We start from the raw sequence: 14,266 nt of genomic DNA on the forward strand, positions 1-14,266 counted from the left end.
GGAGGGGCTGCCTGCAGGGGGTGTCCCTTTTGGAGGGGGCTCCCTATTGGGGTTGTCCCAGGTGATGGGTGCTGGTGGGGTGTCCCAGGTGGTGGGTGCTGGTGTCTCTTCTGGGGCTGCCTGCAGGGAGGGTCCCTTCTGGAGGGGGCTGCCTATGGGTGTTTTCCCAGGTGATGGGTGCTGGGAGGGGGGCGGTGTCCCAGGTGGTGGATGCTGGGGGGTGGTGTCCCATCTGGCGGTGGCTGCCTGCGCGTGTGTCCCTTCTGGAGGGGGCTGCCTACGGGGGTTGTCCCAGGTGGATGGTACTGGGGGGTGTCCCTTCTGGAGGAGGCTGCCTGTGGGGGTGTCCCTTCTGGAGGGGGCTGCCTGCTGCCATCGTCCCAGGTGATGGGTGGTGGGGTCCCTCCTATATCAAGAAAGAGAGTAGCTTTGAGCTCGGGGATCATATTGTTCTGTTCAGCGCCAAGAAACAGGAGAACGGAGCCTTACTTTGCGCATGTGTTTGTTCATTCATGCATGCACGTTTATCCATGAATTCCTCCCCCACCCCCTGCCCCTCACTCCCTGCCAGGTGCCTCTCCCCTGTCCCTGCTTGGGTCTGAGCAGCAGCACTGAGCCCAGCATGGCGCCACGCAGCAGCGAGACGCAGAGCGTGCCCGCCGCGTGACGTCACGCCGCCGCGGGTCCGCTCCTCTAATGGGAACTGGTCGCTACTGTGAGGAACTGACAGGGGGCAGGAGAGGATGCAGCGCACTGGTACCTGGAGTAACACCGCCCCCTCCTAGGAGCCTGCGCCCCCTGCACCCCCCGCCACCTCCCTGGACTGGAACCAGCGCCCCTCCCCAGGAGCGAGCCCCCCGGAAAGCCACACGAGCCGAGCGCACTGTGAGTAACGGGGCCAGGGTGCCTGTGCTGGGAGTGCTGGAAATGCAGCTCCTCCCCCTTCTGTCAGGGACCACCCACGCGGGGGCAGCGGCACTGCCACCTGCTATGCCACCGCGGCCGAGCACTGCATCCTCCTGCACTGCCACTTCCAGCAGCGAGCCTGATCTCCACCGCAGGCACTTCCAGCCATATGTCTCCTGCTGGCTCTGCGCTGTGCTATTCAGGGCTGCATCCTCTAGTGCCAGTCCCGCACTCTGCTCTTCCATACTGCATCTCCAGCACTCCGCCCCATACTGCCACCCCTGCACCTTGCTAACCTGTCATCTCCAGCACTGCACCCTTCACTACCAGCACTGAACCCTCCTAACCTGTCATCTCCGGCACTGCACCCTTCACTACCAGCACTGATCCCTCCTAACCTGTCATCTCAAGCACTGCACCCTTCACTACCAGCACTGATCCCTCCTAACCTGTCATCTCAATCACTGCACCCTTCACTGCCACCTCTGCACCCTTCTAACCTGTCATCTCCAGCACTGCACCCTGCTAACCTGTCATCTCCAGCACTACGCCCCATACTGCCACCCCTGCACCCTGCTAACCTGACATCTCAGCACTGCACCCTGCTAACCTGTCATCTCCAGCACTGCACCCTTCACTACCAGCACTGATCCCTGCCATCTCCAGCACTGTCACCTCTTCACCCTGCTAACCTGTCATCTCAAGCACTGCACCCTTCACTGCCACCTCTGTACCCTTCTAACCCGTCCTCTCCAGCACTGCACCCTGCTAACCTGTCATCTCCAGCACTACGCCCCATACTGCCACCCCTGCACCCTGCTAACCTGACATCTCAGCACTGCACCCTGCTAACCTGTCATCTCCAGCACTGCACCCTTCACTACCAGCACTGACCCCTGCTAACCTGTCATCTCCAGCACTGTTACCTCTGCACCCTGCTAACCTGTCATCTCAAGCACTGCACCCTTCACTGCCACCTCTGCACCCTCCTAACCTGTCATCTCCAGCACTGCACCCTGCTAACCTGTCTTCTCCAGCACTGCACCCTTCACTGCCACCTCTGCACCCTCCTAACCTGTCATCTCCAGCACTGAACCCTCCTAACCTGTCATCTCCAGCACTGCACCCTTCACTGCCACCTCTGCACCCTGCTAACCTGTCATCTGCATCCTGCTAACCTGTCATCTCCACCACTGCACCCTTCACTGCCACCTATGCACCCTCCTAACTTGTCGTCTCAAGCACTGCACCCTTCACTGCCACCTCTGCACCCTCCTAACCTGTCATCTCCAGTACTGCACCCTGCTAACCTGTCATCGCCAGCACTGCATCCACCTAAAATGTAATCACAATCAGTGCACCCTTCACTGCCACCTCTGCACCCTCCTAACCTGTCATCTCCAGCACTGCACCCTTCACTGCCACCTCTGCACCCTCCTAACCTGTCATCTCAAGCACTGCACCCTTCACTGCCACCTTTGCACCCTCCTAACATGTCATCTCAAGCACTGCACCCCTCACTGCCACCTCTGCACCCCCCTAACCTGTCATCTCCAGCACTGCACCCTTCACTGCCACCTTTGCACCCTGCTAACCTGTCATCTCCAGCACGGCACCCTTCACTGCCACCTTTGCACCCTGCTAACCTGTCATCTCCAGCACGGCACCCTTCACTGCCACCTTTGCACCCTGCTAACCTGTCATCTCCAGCACGGCACCCTTCACTGCCACCTCTGCACCCTCCTAACCTGCCATCTCCAGCACTGCATCCTTCAGTGCCACCTCTGCACCCTCGAGTACTGCCACTTCTGGCATCGCCAACTTGACTGTGGTATCCACCACTATCACTTACCGCCCTAACATATTCCAGTACTGCCTCCGCACTGCTAACTATGGGGCTGTATCTTGCACTGCCACTTCGGCATATCCAGCACTCCACCCTTTGCTGCCACATCTGCGCCCTCCTGACATATCTCCAGCGCTGCACCCTCCAGCACTTCCACTAGTGCATCCTTTTAGTGTGATATCTACCACTGTCCCTTCCAGCCCTACATCTCCCACTACTGCATCATCAGCTGCCAGTTCTGCACGCTGCTGCGCTGCCACCCGTATGCTCTCCAGCTCCATCACCACCAGCATTGTACCGCTGATTGGGACATCCTACCCTACAGCACTGCATGTTTCCCTGCCTGCTCTGCATCCCTCTACGCTATCCCCTTCAGCACTAGATACTCCACTGTCAGCACTGCATCCTTGAATGTGCCATCCATCCGTCTGGCACTGTGTGCACTGCAACCAACCTGTACCCTTCAGCACTATTGCCTCCAACAAGGCACGTTCCACTGTGCACCCGCCTGCACCGCCCATCGTTCAATATCGGATATAACGGTGTCACGTTTAGCATCTAACTGGCCAGTACTGCACCACGCTGCACTGCATCTACCACTGGCCGCTTTTCATTCTCCGGCAGCGTTCCCGCTAGTCAGCACCTCCTATCAATTACTTGCTGTACTCTTAATTGTCACATTGAAGACTCTGCCTCGAGCGCCTCGCTCCCTAGAATGGGAGCCTTGGCACTGCATCTTCCACCGACAGCTCTGTGCCTTCCTATTCTGCATATTTAGCACGGCTTCTTTTCACTGTCACGTGCAATGTCTCCTTCATCACCACACAGCACTATATCTTCCTTTGCCACAATTGTAACCACCATCTGCACTGCAAATCTAGGTACCTTGAGTTTCGCAACAAATACCATGATTTCACCCTCCAACACTGCATATGTCACTCTCCTTCACAGCCTAACCCCGCATCCCACAGGACTGCACCATTCCGTGGCATAGCCAAGACTCATTCTACTGCCTAATATTGTAGCCTTCCAACTTGAAACTTCCACTGACAGATCTACACCTGCCTGTATCACTCTAGCACAGTCCTGCCTTGCACTGTGCCCCCAACACTCCTCCCTCTTGTCTCCTCGCATCAAGCACTGCTCCTTCCGGTGCCGCCTACAGCCTTACAGGGTCACACCTACACTCATTTCCAAGCCCCGCACCGCAGTGCCGTGCACCCTCCCCCCACCCCCCGACCTGCACAGCTTTACGGTACCAATCTTGCTCCATCCATGCCATCCCCTCCCCAGGCGGCAGAGCTGTAGTTCGTGGAGTGTGGCTCACTAGCATTAAACGCTGAAAGATGTTATGAGGCGGGGGTGCCCCCATAGTTTCCGCGGCCCCTGCCTCCCAGGTGGAGGGTGCGGACCAGTACTCGGGCCTGCCTTTGGATGGCAGCCTTGTGCTGTGCCACCACCCCCACCGTCCGTTCCCCTTCACGTCTCCTCTCCTTCCTGGTCACCTGCTTCCCCGTGTGCCTGTTGTGTTTGGGAAACGGGGAGGGGGCGCGCTGAGCGCAGGCAGCCCGTCGGGCTGTAATGGCGTGGCGCCGCAATCGGGTAGAGAGCGCTGTGTTTGGGGGGATGTCTATGGGCTCCGCCAGTGTCCAGTGTCCGGTGAGGCTGTGCTCGCGGGGGTGGCCGGAAGATTAGGCATTCTCTGTTCGGCGGAATTGCTGGGATCCAAGGATGCGCTGCTCGCTGGGGGTGAGCCCAAGATGATGCACTAAAGGGGTGCTGTGTTCGGTGGTGGGAGCACAGAGAATGCTGTATTCCGTGCTATGTCCGAGGGACACAAAGGCCAGGTGTCGGTGGAGCGGAGACATTCGGCGTGGGAACCCTCTGGTGCTGCATTTTGCGGGGCGCTGTGCTCGTGGACAGGTGGCTGTGTTTGATCGGATATCGGGGCGTGCGCGTTGGTGGGGCGGCAAAGGATGCCGATTTTAGTGGGGGCAATCGACGTTGCGATTGCTGGAAGCCGTGTTTGGTGGTGGGGGAGAAGATATTGTGACGGCTGGGGGAGGTCAAATGGCCGATGCGTGTGCTGCTCTGCTGGGGACGGGCCAGGACACACTGGCTCGGACGGAGAAGCAATGTGCAAGTCGTGTGAGTCCTCCCAGAGCCGCTGTGCCTCAGTGGGGACCGCGGCGGCCGGCCGGCCGGCCGGCCTAGGCGCCTGTACCCCGGAGTAGAATCACACCCAAGCAGCGCTGCTCAATGTGTAGCCCCATGAAGCCCGCCGCTTTGTGTTGCTGGTTTTTTTAAATTTTATTTTTTTAATCAAGCGCTCTATGCACAGCCACAGAACACATTACATTCCCTTCGGTTATATTTGCGCGCTTTGTATAATTTAAGCAAATATAAACGACGATTCGGGATTCAATCTGCACAGCCACAGAGCGCCAGGGAGGTATTCAGCATTGCAAGAGTGGGGGGCGGGGGGATATGGTCTCATTCGCGCCCACAAACCTCCCACCCCTGTCCCAATCTACTTTTTTTGGTAGGATTAGTGATAGATGGCATTTTAACACATAGCACAAATAATTAAAACTGCAGAATTATTGCAGATGCAGGAAACTCGTCTGTCAGAACTCTGCCCAGGCTCTTGGGGGCAAAATACATGCTAACCTCCTAATTTGCATGTGGATTGCACCAACAGAAATGGCTTGAGAACCTCCCAAGGAGCATCATCAGTCTTTGATACTTGGAGGCACCATGGAATTGACTTTAGAATACGTTGCCATAAGTAAGCCAAGTGGCAAATAACTTTGTGGTGCAAAATACCTAAATTGCGCTATTGTTATTTATGGAGCTACTCTATAGTCATACTTGTTTTTAAATAACAGCATGATATATTAACATAACCTCTGAAGTGAATCACAGAGCTGCAGATAAGACACAGTGTGATTAAATGATCTGCCCAGGATCACACACTTTGGTGAAACCGGGATGGGGACAATTTAAGCAACTGAGCACATCTTCACAGGTTTATTTGATATAGACATTAATTACGGTTTGCCTTTCATGTGCTTAAATAATACTTTATTTAAAGCAATGCCTTGGAAGCAAAGCACATTACATAAGAAACAACCCTTTCATAATTCACTTTTCACTATATACATTATTCTAGAAATATATTGCGCAATAAGAGGATGGCCCTCCCCATCCTTCATGCAAAGTTACACCCGCATCGTACAGATTAATGTTAGCCTAACAAATTCCCCTTGGTTAAAACCCTAGTCATTATTTCATGAAGTCTGAAGCATGATGCACCCTTCACACTGCTGATCACTCCCTCCCATGCACGCTTCTAAAGGGACAAAAGTCCCTACTAATAGCCCCCCCCCCCCTCCCATCAGTGCCTATTGGTTCCCATAACTCCTTGGGACATTGTCCTGGCAGCCGGGCGCCTCTCCTGTTCATAAAGGGTAAGGGTGTCCGGCTGCCAGGACAATGGCCGTGCTGAGCAGGAATTGCTCAGCACACATTGTCCTCCCAGCAGGACACCTTTCCCGTTGGGTACCTTGAGGTGCCCAACGGGAGAGGTGTCCCAATGACAAAGTCCCCGCTAGGCTCTCAAAAGAGCCCGTGGGGGAGGCAGCGTGCCCCCCCGGCCCACTTCTACAGAGTGTTAAACCATGTACTATACTTAACCTTTTTTTTTCTTTATCGTCACCTAGCTAAGTGACCTGTTTAGCTAGGTGCTTATCAGGAAATGCTAGAGTTCACCATCGTTTAGCGGCAAACTCTAGTATTTACCTAGGGTGCTGCTTGGAGACTTGGGATGGGAAGTAGACGTTTGTGTTTATTCTAAGGTCGCGGTATGAATAGTTTGGAAAAGGAGCAGCATGCCGTTTTAAAGCTATTATTTTGAACATTTCCTTTGATCGGAGTTCAACTGTCAGCTCCACCCACCTCTGGACTCTGCCCCCTCCAAACTTCGCCCCCCACCCAGTCCTTGTGGGATCCCCTGCCAAATTTTTCCCATTTTCACCACTGCACCCAAGCACACACCGTTATCCTCCCACGAACAATGCAAAGAGGTTGATGTTGCATTCGCCTTGGTGGGAAAGTATTTCCTTTACGGCATATCTGAAGAGTAACTCACAAGGCGTGGCGCTAGAACATTTACTTTCACTACGAGTATCGTGAACAGTGTGGCAGGCCTCGCCTGTCTTGCCCAGTATGTATAACCTGCGCACTTGGCCACTTTCTGGAACATACCCCATACTTTCTATGCATCCCATACCTACACCTTTATAATACACAGAATTGTCAGAGACAGTTGCTTCTTTGTGGCAGAAAAGGCTGCAGGTTTATTACAATTCCACAGTAATCAGCCACTTCATATCTACTACATGCTTGTCTTCACTGCAAAACATATTTTGGCAAGATTGTTTTTATTGCTCGGCAACCAGCCAACTAAATCACACATTCCTTGCTTTCCCCCTTATTTCCAACCAACTGCACTTTATTTCTTAGGCCAAAGCTCCCCCAACTGCAAATGTCCTCTATCCGCCTTATCTCGCAGGAGATCCTGGGCTGTAGGAGTGCCGTTCATGACTGGGGAAGCTGAGCTCTCTTCCTTTGCTCAAGCCCCCTCGTCGCTGGGCCTCAGAGGGGGCTGATCCCGGGAGAAGCAAAAATCCCTCCTGATTCTTACCAAGCTCACTTTATAGTCTTTACAGTCCAACTGGTCGCTAACATATCGCCACGACACAGATGGGTCGCCACCCATCTCTGGCTCCCCCCATTTGCGATATCATTCCATCAGTTTTGAGCTTGTGTTTGAAAAGATCTATGCCACTCTTTGACAGATGCACCCCATCGCCTTCATAATATTCTGGTGAATTCAAAATTGACCAGCCCGTGGTGGATCTGCATGAACTCCCTGCCGTTGCAAAGCTTTGCCATTGCTCCATTCAACTTCCTTTGCAACTTCTCGAACGCTGGAGAAGACTCTGCCCATCTCCGCATTTTTCTTGGTATAATCTCTGACCGCGTAATTTCGGTCCCGCCCAGGCCGTCACCCAAACTTTGGAAGCATCGCATCATTTCTCTAAGTAAGATTCCTCTCCCCGGGCTTGTAAGGTTGTTGCCACCCAGGTGTATACGCAAGACTTTAGGTTTGGAGTACCTCTGTAATAGCTTCTCAACATGATCTTCCAGATTTGCCCATTCAATCCTGGAATTCCCCACCATTCGACTTGTGTTTTGTGGTCACTTGCTCCCTTTGTGTTGTCCAACTTGACATTCTAACATAATGCTCCTGGATCAAGCCTTCCCCCTATGCTAATAGGCTATTGCTGCCACATGGTATGCCGTCCATGCTCTGGTCTTGTCATTGCGCCATGCCCACCCGAAGAAGGATCACACTGGCGCCCTTCTATGCTCTCCTTGTAGTCCTTTTCTGAAATTAGTAAATGTGACCCAACAGGCCATGTATCTCTTTGCCCTGTTTGGAGCGAGGGCTGAAGGGCCTTATGCTTTCGCTGCTTGCCCATTGATCTCTGCAAAGAAGCACACCGTTAAATTTGTCCAGAAACGTGTCCCACATTTTTAAATCCACTTTTGTGTCTGAGCCAAGTTGTACATGCTGTGCTGCATGATGTAGCCCTGCCATTTTGATCGAAACGCTCCTTGCGAACACCATTCCAGCAGGTATGACTTTTCCGGCAAAAATTCTGTTTTCCTGCTAAGGACTGCAGTCCTCTCAGCGTTGCTTTGTTCCTCCTCAGCAAAAATGCAATGGCTTCTTTTAAGTCTGTGATCTTGTCCCTAGGTAGTCTGGTCTTGCCCTCGACCATATCTATTTCTATCCCCAAAACATGTTAACCTTTTGAGGGGACCCACTGTTTTCCCTTCTGCCAAAGGCACTCCAAGCTCCTTTAGATAATAGCATCTGTTCCATTAGCTCCCTGCACTCCTTTGCCCCCTTTCTACCGATGAATAGAAAGTCATCTAGTTTATGCACAACTCTCTCCACATTTGTCCTCTGTTTCAGCATCCATTCCAGGAAGGCGCTACATTTTTCAAACAGAGCGCAAGATATTGACCATTCCTTTGGCAGTTACTTATCATAATGGTACTTTCCCTCAAATTGGAAACCTAGCAGGTTGTAACTATCTTGGCTGATGGTGCAAGAGTTTAAAGGCTGACTCTGACTGCTTTTCCTAGCAGAGCCTCCTTACCGGTGGCCCTAACCATTTCAACCACGTCATCAAATGATGCGTAGGTCATTTGGTGACGCGTCAAAATCCTCCTCCAACCCATCATTTACTGAATCCCCAGCCAGGAAAGAAAGATGGTGGATGAGGCCAAAATGCCCTTCCCCCTTCTTTGGTACTACGCCAAGAGAAGACACTTTCAAATTCTTCATGAGAGGGATGGAAAATGAACCAGCTACTCTGCCTAGTAACAACTCCTTATCAATTTTTTGTCTCGCCACTTTTGGTTGTGCTTTTGCTGACTTAAAGTTCTCACCTTCGCTGGGCCCTTTGGTCCCGGAGTAAGCATATGGAAACCTTGTGAAAACCCTTCCCACATTATCGTAGCGTCTGTGGAGTTGTGATAAAAATGTATCAGTGGGAGTATTCTGTTCATCGGGGATGGCAGTGCCGTGATGCCACCTAATGTGGTCAGATTAATTACGCTTGAGTGACTCCTTTTGCTTTGTGCCAGAGATTTTCTTCGCTCCACAAAACCCTGTGCTGTATGCGCCTGAACACTTGGAACATGCATGTTTGAATCTACACGTCTTGCCAAAGGGGCAAGACCCTTGTTCGAATTTCCAGCATATAACTTGCTCCCCCTGCTGATGGCTGGACCTCTATTCCTGGAGAAGCGTCCACTAAAGGATACTGTAATAATCAAAGATCCTTAGTCATCTTGTGTAGGTTCCATAAGTAGGCTTTATTCCATATTACACAATGTCTCTTTAAGATGGTAAGCATGAACCACTGGGTCCCATCACCCAGACTGGGCCTCTCCAACTGACATACTCTGGAACCTTCATGACAGGCATTCCTACACTCACAACCAAACATTCTCTCAGCCACACCAACATTCTGTCATGCATTCCCTAGTACCTGCATTCACACCAAGCACGTTACAACACATCCCCTTTTTATATTTCCATATGCCAATTTCTCCTTTTTATAATAAGGCTTTTCAGTCTCTGTTCTGCTCCCAAATTCCTGAGCAGCCACCATTTTTTCTATAAATCTAATGACGTCCACCTCGTCCCAGGCATTTGCGGGCCACATCTGTATTTTTAGCCTGAACCCTCTGTCGTACTTCAGCCATGCCCACACCCCCACAAGTTAAAAAAGCATCATGTATGTATTGCTCATATGCCCACAGTGCTCCAGTGTCCACAAGGGATTTTTCCACAATGATAGATGCCAACATCCTGAAACCTGCTAGCCAGTTCTGTACGGTTTCCTTCTTCTTTACCCTATCTCTCTCTTTTTTTTCTTCTTTTCCTTATTCTTCTCTGACAACTACCTTATATCTAAGACAGTTTCCTCGAGCTCAAAGAGGGTGAAACTGTTAGTGAACACTTTCTGCCAAATCCTTTCTTTAATGTGAATCGGGATATGCCACACCAATGAGTTCCCTTTCGCCCTTTGGGGTGCGAACCCTGCCATACACCTCACATTAACAGTGCTGCTGTTGACGTTGCCCCCTTGACATTGCCTGTTGCCTGGCATCATTTGACTTGACTGTAGGAGTGGCACCTCCCCCTGTGAAAATGTATTTGATTGCTGACTCGCTGTAGTGGCGCAGCCCCACAGACTGGCCCCATTCTTCTCTGCCCCCAATGGTGCCTGCCCCTGATGGTTAACTGACACTGTGTTTTCCCCAAAATTCATAAAAGTATTAACATTGCCACACAGCAGTTGTCCACTACTACCCCCACCCTATGCTTGCGAGCACTGCATTTCAATACATTTCATTTGCTCCAAGGAAGCAGGTCCCTCTGATACTTACGCTGCTGTGATGGCTGCACTCGTGATGGGCTCACTGCTGCTCTCCCTTGGGCCTTCCCTCTATGGTGCCGCTGTGGTGCCTGTAAGACCTTGTTTTCCTCCTTTGCCTTCTTCGCAGCCTCTTTCTTTTCACTGCTTCTGGCCTTCTGATAACAAAGGCATCATTGACATGGCCTTTGCTGTCAAAGTCTTCCTGTTTTTTGGCCACTGGCTGTGTTAGTGAGAATTCTAATTTCTGTGCTAATTCCCTTAAACCTTAGAGACCCCAGCTCTTTTGCTGGACTTTAGGACGTAACATTTTATTATCCTGGAATGAGGTAGGCTCTTTTCTCACTCTCATGTATTTTGATCTGATTTGGATTATCTGTTTCCTTTGTTTTTGGAGTCTGACAAACTCCATAGGCATCTCCATTTTGTATGATGACACACAGCACCTTCAGTGCAGTGTCACAGAGAAATCCTTTAGATTTCTCTTAAGGTTTAAATACCTTTTCTTGTGAGAACGACTGTTCCCAAGACTAGTAAAGTGAAATTGACTTTACTTAACTTTCTCTCTGTAGATCAAGCACACCCCATCTTATGTGGAGTACTGGGGTGTTACTTAGTAGCCCCTTTTTCTACTTACTCACATAACATTTTTTATTTTATTTATTTGCATTTATAAAGTGCGCAAATAGCTCAGAGGCATTGTGGCTCTGAATGTTATCCTTACTACTTCAAAAGGCTGATGGCAGTGGTTTAATTTTCCTACCATTGTGCTTTCCTACCGCAGGCTGAATCCTCAGCTGCGGTATAGCACCCGTGGGTGACCATTGTGTCAAAAGTGCCCCGGTCTTCTTTTTTCACCATTTCTTGTTTGTGAGGTCTCTCTTGGGTTTTACTCTGCGTGCCAAACCAGTTTAAACCCTTTTTTTTGTTTGTTTTGCCTTTGGCAGGCATCCATACTGAAACCAGCCTCTGGCTCCAGTGTGTCTGGCAGTGCAGGAAGTGAGGGAGGTGCCTGAAACTCCCTGTCCTTGGTCTGCTTGGTTACCTGAATGCACCCAGTCCTGACTGGCTGGCTGTCCTTGTAGGACAGCCACCCTGCTGTGTGAGTAACAGCTACGCTGTGCATGAATGGGACGAACCTGCATAAAAGGCAAGGCTTCTTGAACTGAGGGCAGAGTCAACCACTGGACGAAACATTGGATGAAGGAATTGTGAAGAAAAGCTTGCTGCATCCTCCTGGACCTTTAAACTGCCCGGTGAAGCCCTGCTACTGTGCTGAAACTCCTTTTCCGAATCGACAAGAGAAGCTCCAGCGAGGACGACTTCTTCCCTTGGGTTAGTGGGACCAACTAACCCTGAGACGAGTTCTTCTTTGCTGCCAGGGGTCGAGAAATCCGTAGTCTAGTGCAACGTCTGTAAGCCGGTCAAAAGCTCCAGTAGTCTCCTGAGGACCCTCCCGAAGCTGGAGGACTCAAGCTCGAGTCACCTCACCAGAGTGCTGGACTGAAGGAGTAAAGGAAGCCCAACCGGTGTCCAACATCCGCGGTGGTGCTGTTTACCGCGCGCTGAAACTGTGAAGTGTCGCTGAATTAAAAAGACCTTGTAGCTGCCGCCGACCTCCGAACTGCTGTGCAGGATTCCTCCAGACGTCCTCCCTCTTGTCCCTACGACTAAGGCCCAGGAACACAGGATCTGCAGCACTGCGGCTAGGACAGTAGCCAGCTGGATCCTCTTCTTCTAACCTAAGGTACTATTCTGACTAAGGGGTACTTACCTCTTTGTCTGTAGCTTGCTTTTCTCAGTTGAGACTTGCATTAGATGCTTTTCTAGAGTTGATCCCAGCTCTAACTTTTCACAAGTGTAACAGCTTGTGGCCCAACAGTGATTTTCTATCACAAACTCTCTAACTTTGTGCAAGACATTTTGCTATCTAGTGCCTCAGCTCCATAGACTTTGTTCCAAATTGACTTTGGCTGTCTTGGCTCCCAGCAGACTCTTCTAACCCATTGACCTTGATTCTTACTGTCCCTCATAGGTGATAGATTGATTTTGCACTAATAATGATTAGACAGGTTTTTATCTAGACTTCATTGGGGATTTAAAAGTGCTCACATGCTCTGAGAACCTTTTTAACCCTTTTCCTTCCCTTAACCTTTCCTTTTCACAACCTCAGAATCTAACAAACTACACAAGTGATATATAAATGCCAATACTGTCCTAGTAATCGAAGTCACTTCCGGGTGTAGGAAGTGTGTATGAAGCATCTCCAAAGAGTATCTACTTGCTTTACATTGATTCTGAGAAAGTGTTTTTGAATTGTTGCACATTGTCCTTTTTAAAGAGTGCTTATTTAAAACGGACTGTTAAATAATTATTTTACTAGAAAACCTTGAGTGTAAGTGTTATCTGGATACTTGTATGTATGGATTTCGATGCTACAGCTCACATTTACCCCTCTTGAGAAAAGTCTGGCTGCTCAGTCACTCTACCAGCTTGTGTAGTACAGACCGATACCAATAGGTGGGTTACCTAATACCAAGAGGACAAGACTGGTGTAGTCTCCCATAGGGTTACTGCATCAAATCTTGCCTAACACTGGTGGCAGGCGGTGAGGATTTGTGTAGAGTGGTTACATTGACTATTTGCTGTACGTGTGCCCAACTAAACCAGCAACAAGGCTACGCTCATTCAAAATGTCATGGTCATGAAGTCAGGGGCACAGGCATGCAGGGGTCGCATGCACAGGATACCTGGGCGGATACTGTCCTGGCGGCTTTGGCGCCAGGCTCATGTTCAAAAGTAAACAAGAACATCCATTTAACACCAAAAGGCTTTTATTATGGACATAGCACTTCAGATGCATTAACCTTGAACATTCCATCCATTAAGCAGGATGCATTAATCTTGAACATTCCATACATTAAGCAGCCCCAAGTATATTCTTGGGTGGGGCTGCTAATGGATTGCCTTCGCACGTGCTCACTCTCTCGGAGTGGCCGGGTGTGGCTGGTAAGCCGGCCCTAATGGGCGTGCCCATGATCTCAGCTATATAAGCTGCCCCGATCCTCAAGACAGACGCTTCGCGTTATTCTGCACTTGCAAGCAGCGTAACGCTCACCGTCGCCTGAGGTCAGACTTACCTTTGAAGATCCTACTTCCTGGACACCCTGCTTCCTGCCAGAATACTTAACAACTGGGGGAAGCTGTTCTTATCTGTACATCTCTTTGGCGAACCAAGTATTCATCTTTACGCCGAAATCTTCATCTTGGCACCGCAGCACGACACGCTCCATTGTCGACAGCAGCGCCTGCAAGGAAAAACAGAAGACAAGGTTACACATTGAAAAAACAATCGGTTTAAGTTTGCGGTTCGCCATACTTCACGCTTTCCCTTAAACCATCACTTACCTGCTGTCGAACATTGCGGTAGCATTCATCTTCCATCCAGCCACCCCTTGCGTCTCACAGCTGCATTGAGGCCGCATTTCCATCT

General features: G+C 50.6%; 1 protein-coding gene across 3 annotated transcripts in view; it reads left to right on the top strand.

Moving 5' to 3' along the window:
• The first annotated feature begins 697 nt into the window (after positions 1 to 697).
• Positions 698 to 14,266, top strand: part of FHIP1B (FHF complex subunit HOOK interacting protein 1B) — an 889,991-nt gene continuing 876,422 nt past the window's right edge. For 2 of the 3 annotated variants that reach the window (XM_069640430.1, XM_069640429.1), the window contains exon 1: positions 698 to 885. The gene's annotated coding sequence lies outside the window, so the exon portion shown is untranslated. Of the gene's footprint in view, positions 886 to 4,313; positions 4,502 to 14,266 lie in introns of those variants that run through there. The other variant, XM_069640431.1, reaches the window with a different exon arrangement.

The sequence above is a fragment of the Ambystoma mexicanum genome, chromosome 7q (genome assembly GCF_040938575.1).
Source record: "Ambystoma mexicanum isolate Mex_15411 chromosome 7q, UKY_AmexF1_1, whole genome shotgun sequence".
Classification (NCBI taxonomy): domain Eukaryota; kingdom Metazoa; phylum Chordata; class Amphibia; order Caudata; family Ambystomatidae; genus Ambystoma; species Ambystoma mexicanum.